A 5,964-nucleotide genomic window follows, 5' to 3' on the forward strand; every position below is an offset into this window, starting at 1 on the left:
GTTATAGACTTTCTACCATATTTAATAACATTCTTAACACCAACATGAGAATCAGACAAAGAATTCAATAATAGGACAGCAAGGGTATTATCAGATAATTCCTCATCTAAATTAGCCAAAGCACATGACAATTTATAAAATTCTCTACATTATCAGTTAGAGTCTTAGAAGCATCCATTTTGAAACTAAACAGTTGTTCTTTCAATAAAGTAACATTAGGAACAGATGCAGCCATAAAAAGTTGTTCAAGTTTAAGCCAAACCTGGGTTGCAGTCTTACAATCTCTTACCCTTCTTATAACAGTGTTACTCAAGTGCAAAATTATAGTGCTATAGCACAGATCTTGCATATCTTTCCTTTCTTCTTCAGTCATAGACAAAGAGACCTCTCTATCAGTCTTTAAAGCCTTATGGCATCTATTTTGAACTAGAATTGCATGCATTCTGTTCTTCCATACCATAAAGTCTCCCTTACCATCAAATTTCTCCAACTCATACCGGGTTGGGGCTATGAGAAAATAATAAAGTATATTCAGTCAGATTATATCTAACTAATTAAATCAGTAACACAAAATATTATCTACTTAACCAATTTCAGAATTTAAACAAACAATTTCTGAAATTAATAGTATGATAATATCAGAATTGGATCAAGAGAACAAGTAACAGATTACTAATGTATCACAGATTATAAATCTCCAATAATAATAACCAAGAACTGTTAACAGAAAGCAATAAATAAAAAATCAAATTTCAAACTATATGCAACTTATAATTAGAAAATTAAAATATGATTAATTTCAGATTATAAACATGAATCAAACATCTATTTCATACATCCAATCTGTTTAGCATAAAAGCCCCCAAACCACTTTGAAGAAACCCTAAGGGCCGAACTAGTCTACAAGTCAGACAGCCAAATTTGATCTCAAATTTAATCAATAAACAAGGGAATTTTTATGCAAACTATACCAATTACACATATATACAAAAGCCCTCAATCAATTTGAGTAAAACCCTAAGTTAGGGTTTCGATCAAAAAACAAGGTTTACCAGAAATTGTAACCGAAGCTAAAGATGTTTAAGAATTAATCAACAAAACAGCATATAGTATTTTGGAGCTAACAGAACCACATACTAACAGAGTATTATAGGTTAATCAAACAACAACAACAACAACAACAATAAGCCTTGTCCCAACTAAATGGGGTCGGCTACATGGATTCTTGCCCTCCAATCAGTTCTGTTCGAGGCCATGCTAGATACAAGGCCTAAGCTATACATATCCTTTCTCACCACTTCTCCTAAGGTTATCTTAGGTCTACCCCTAGCTCTTCTAGTTCCTTCAATATGGATTATATCACTTCTCCGTACAGGAGCATTTATAGGTCTCCGTTGAACGTGGTCGTGCCACCTCAAACGACTTTCTCTAAGCTTATCACTTATGGGAGCAACTCCCAGCCCAACTCTAATATGATCGTTTCTTATCTTATCCATCCTAGTTTTTCCACTCATCCATCTTAGCATCCTCATTTCTGCTACACTGAGTTTATCTATATGATTCTTTTTAACAGCCCAACACTCTGCATCGTACATCATAGCTGGTCGAACAACGGTCCTATAAAATTTTCCTTTAAGCTTTAATGGAATACGCCGATCACATAAGACCCCGGACGCACCTCTCCACTTCATCCACCCTATTTTAATTCTTTGGGAAACCTCATCTTCCAAATCACCTCTTTTACTTATGATTGAACCTAGGTACCTAAAACAATCACTCTGAGAAATCTCTTTATCGTCAAGTATCACCACCTCATCATTTGGCCGATCATGACTAAAGTTACAAACTAAATATTCTGTCTTCAATCTACTAAGTTTAAAGCCTTTTGATTCCAAAGCTAATCTCCATGATTCTAATTTGGTATTAATCCCCACTTGGGTCTCATCAATCAACACAATATCATCCGCAAAAAGCATACACCTGGGGACCTCATCTTGAATGTATTTGGTAATTCATCCATTACCAGTGCAAATAGATATGGGCTTAAAGTTGACCCTTGATGTAGTGCAACTGTTATTGGGAATTCATTACTTTGTCCCCCCATTGTTCTAACACTAGTCACCGAACCATCATACATATCCTTAACTATATCTATATATTTACTTGCAACACTTCTTTTCTCTAGTACTTGCCAAATTAACGCTCTAGGGACTCTATCATAAGCTTTTTCTAGGTTAATAAATACCATATGAAGATCTTTCCTACATTCTCTATACCTTTCCATAAGTCTCCTAATTAAGTAAATAGCCTTCGTTGTAGATCTTCCTGGCATAAACCCAAATTGGTTCTCCGTAACTGTAGTTAAGTGTCTCAAACGGGTTTCAATTATTCTCTCCCATAATTTCATCGTATGGCTCATCCATTTAATGCCCCTATAGTTATTACAACTTTGAATATCTCCTTTATTTTTGTAAATTGGAACCACAACACTTCTCCTCCAATCATCTGGCATTTTCCCTGTGCTCATAATCTTATTAAACAACTTAGTCAACCAAACTAGTCCATGGGTTCCTAAGCTCTTCCATACTTCAATTGGGATTTCATCAGGACCTTGTGTCTTTCCGAGTTTCATCCTCCTTAAAGCTTCTTTTACTTCGGACATCGAAATTCTACGTATATAAGTTCGGACCTTGGTGCCTTGGTGAAAAGTGTAATCGTCCGAAACATAAGTGCTTGCAGAATACTCATTTAGTAAACTAGAGAAATAGGTTTCCCATCTTTTCTTAATATCCTCCTCACAAACTAATACTTTACCATCTCCATTTTTAATACATCTAACATGGTCAAGATCTCTACTCTTCCTATCCCTCATCTTAGCTATCTTATAAATAGATTTTCCCCCTTCCTTTGTGCCCAATTTATTATACAACTCTTCATATTTCCTTTCCCTTGCTTTTCCTGCAATTTTCTTAGCTTCATTTCTATCAAACCTATACCTATGAAGATCCTCAACATCTTTAGTTCTTTGCCATGCCTTAAAACTAGCTTTTTTATTCCTAATGGCAACTTGAACCTCACTATCCCACCACCACGTCTCTCTATAAGAATGAGTCTTTCCTTTTGATTCACCTAGAACATCTTTAGCCACCTTCTTAATATACATAGCCATCTCATTCCACATTGCATTGGTATCCCCTTTAAAATCCCATTTTCCTTGTTTGACTACTTCATTAATGAAGGATTTAGAGTACTCTCCTTTCAAATTCCACCATCTTATTCTGGGATAGTTTACCTTGGACCTTTTATGTGTTCTTGGGACTAAGCACATATCCAAAACCACAAGTCTATGTTGTGCAGTTAAGCTTTCCCCCGGTATCACCTTGCAATCCTTGCACAACAATCTATCAGTCCTTCTAGTTAGGAAGAAATCTATTTGGCTTCTATGTTGTCCACTTTTGAAAGTAATTAAATGTTCATCTCTCTTTTTGAAGTAAGTATTTAATATAGATAGATCAAAAGCAGTAGCAAAATCCAAAATTGAAATCCCCTCCTCATTCCTTTCTCCAAAACCATATCCTCCATGAACACTCTCATATCCTCTTTGATCTTTTCCAATATGTCCATTTAAATCACCTCCTATGATAATCTTTTCTCCTTGACGAATTCCTTGCATTAATCCATCCATACTTTCCCAAAATTCTAGCTTTAGACTTTCATCTAATCCTACTTGAGGTGCATATGCACAAATTATATTTATGCATTCTTTCTCCATTACCAGCTTGATAGAAATAATCCTATCACCCACTCTTTTAACATCCACCACATTATTTTTTAAATCTTTATCCACTATTATACCCACTCCATTTTTATTTGTTTTATCCCCAGTATACCAAAGTTTAAAGTCATCCAACTCTTTGGCTTTTTTACCCCTCCATCTAGTCTCTTGGATGCAAGCTACATTAATCCTTCTTCTCCTCATAACATCAATCAATTCTAAGCTCTTACCAGTTAAAGATCCTATGTTCCAAGATGCCAATCTAATCCTACGCTTATGGACTAGCTTCTTTACCAGCACTCATCCACGGCGTGGGAATCCTTGCCTACTTATCACCACATCCGGGCGCCGATGCGACGCGTCGCTTACAGGGGACGCCCAAGCTAACCCTTGCCCACTTATCACTACACCCGGGCCATAGTGTAGCGCGTCGCTTCTTTTGTCCGGGAACGCCCTAGCATAGCTTTTATCATATAAGGTCGAATCCATGAAAAAAGGTTTGGCTAGATTTTTTCCGGTGCCGGCTGCCGACCTGACGCACCAACCCTCCTCCTTTACCCGGGCTTGGGACCGGCAGCAAAACACTGGCGGAGTTAATCAAGAATTAACAAATCCAGCCAAGAACCGAATCAACGCTCTGATGTCAAAACTGTTAAGAAATATAACCTATACACAGCGGAATTGAAGCAAGAAATAAAGAAAGAACTAGACACAAGTATTTTACTTGGTTCGGTCCTTTAAGACCTACATCCAAGGATGAGTTGTGAACTCATCATGACATGCAATCATCCAATAGTCAAGAGAAGGAGGTTACAGCACTATGAAATCTACCCAACAAGAGCCCAAGCATAAGACAAGAAGAGGATAATCTAAACAAGAACAAAAGCACATGTTTACAGCAGCGTTTCTATCCTCTCTTCAAGGCAACCGAATACACCATATGCAGGGATTCTCTCAAGCCTTCAGAAGCAAGCAAGCTTCAACATTCATACTTCAATAGCTCTTGAGCCAGTAGCTTCAAGCACAAACAACAAGCCTTTCGGCTTCTCTCGCAGACCAGATAGAAAACGAGAACCAGGAGAGAGAGAGAGAAGATGAGAGGGAAAAGAATCGATCCCCTAAACCCCATATGCTCCTAAAGCATATATATACAAAGGACTGATAAGACAGAAATGCCCCTCAAACATATACATAAGACTCCCATGTCCTATTAAATAGTAAAAGACAAGTATACCCTTACAATATACAACACTTTCTCAAGTCAAAAACATGAAGAGAATGAGTCATTGCATACTTCTATATTTTATTTCCTATTTAGACTTGATCAAAGAAGGAAAAGGAGGAAAAAGAATCATATTCAAAGAAAGAAGACAGAAAAATCCCGTTTTTGAGTGTCTCTGTCCAGTTTTGATCAAGCCCTTCATCGGATGGTCATCTAGTGTCCGATCGAGCTGAATTTTGGAAGAGAGCTTTATGACTTCTTGGTCTTCAAATCCAACGGTGGGATTATGCATTGGAGATCTCCAAGTTAGTCCGATTTGTACATCAAAACACTCCTTGGTTAAGTCAAGATAGGAACTCGAGTTTGATTCAAACTCTAAGTTTAATTAATCTATAAAAGAAGAGCAAACTCCAGGAAGAGGTAGAATGTTTCTGGGAGCTTTGGAAGAGCATAGAGAACCTTCTTGGAGCTTTGGAAGACTGTAGAGGACGAATTTTGTGATGTTTTTAATTTCTAGTATGAACTAATTTAATTTTTCTAGGGATCAGATGTAGCCTATCTTTGAATTTCCACTCTTGAATTCATTAATATAATTTTGAATATTGTTTCCTTTGATTGAATTTTTACTTCTATTCTTCATGATTTTGATTAATTGGCCACTAATCAACTGATTTGTTAATCATAATGAACTAAGAGGGGATTTATGTGTTTAGTTCATTGGAGTAACTACCATGAATTACATGTAGGATAGAGATATACTTACATGGTTTATGTAGTTGTTACATGAGAATTCATAAAATTTAATGATTTCTTAGTTGTTTTAACCCACATAGAAATATAGTGGGTTAGCAATTGAGAGAATTTTTATAGGTACTCGAGAGAGACTAGTAGATAGCGAAAGGAATCTCGACTATCAATCATAAAAATATTTATCAAATTATAAAGAGGGACCAAAGGGTGGGAATGC

Source organism: Hakea prostrata, chromosome 9 (assembly GCF_041222555.1).
Source record: "Hakea prostrata isolate BN-2017 chromosome 9, UWA_Hpros_2, whole genome shotgun sequence".
NCBI classification, from domain to species: domain Eukaryota; kingdom Viridiplantae; phylum Streptophyta; class Magnoliopsida; order Proteales; family Proteaceae; genus Hakea; species Hakea prostrata.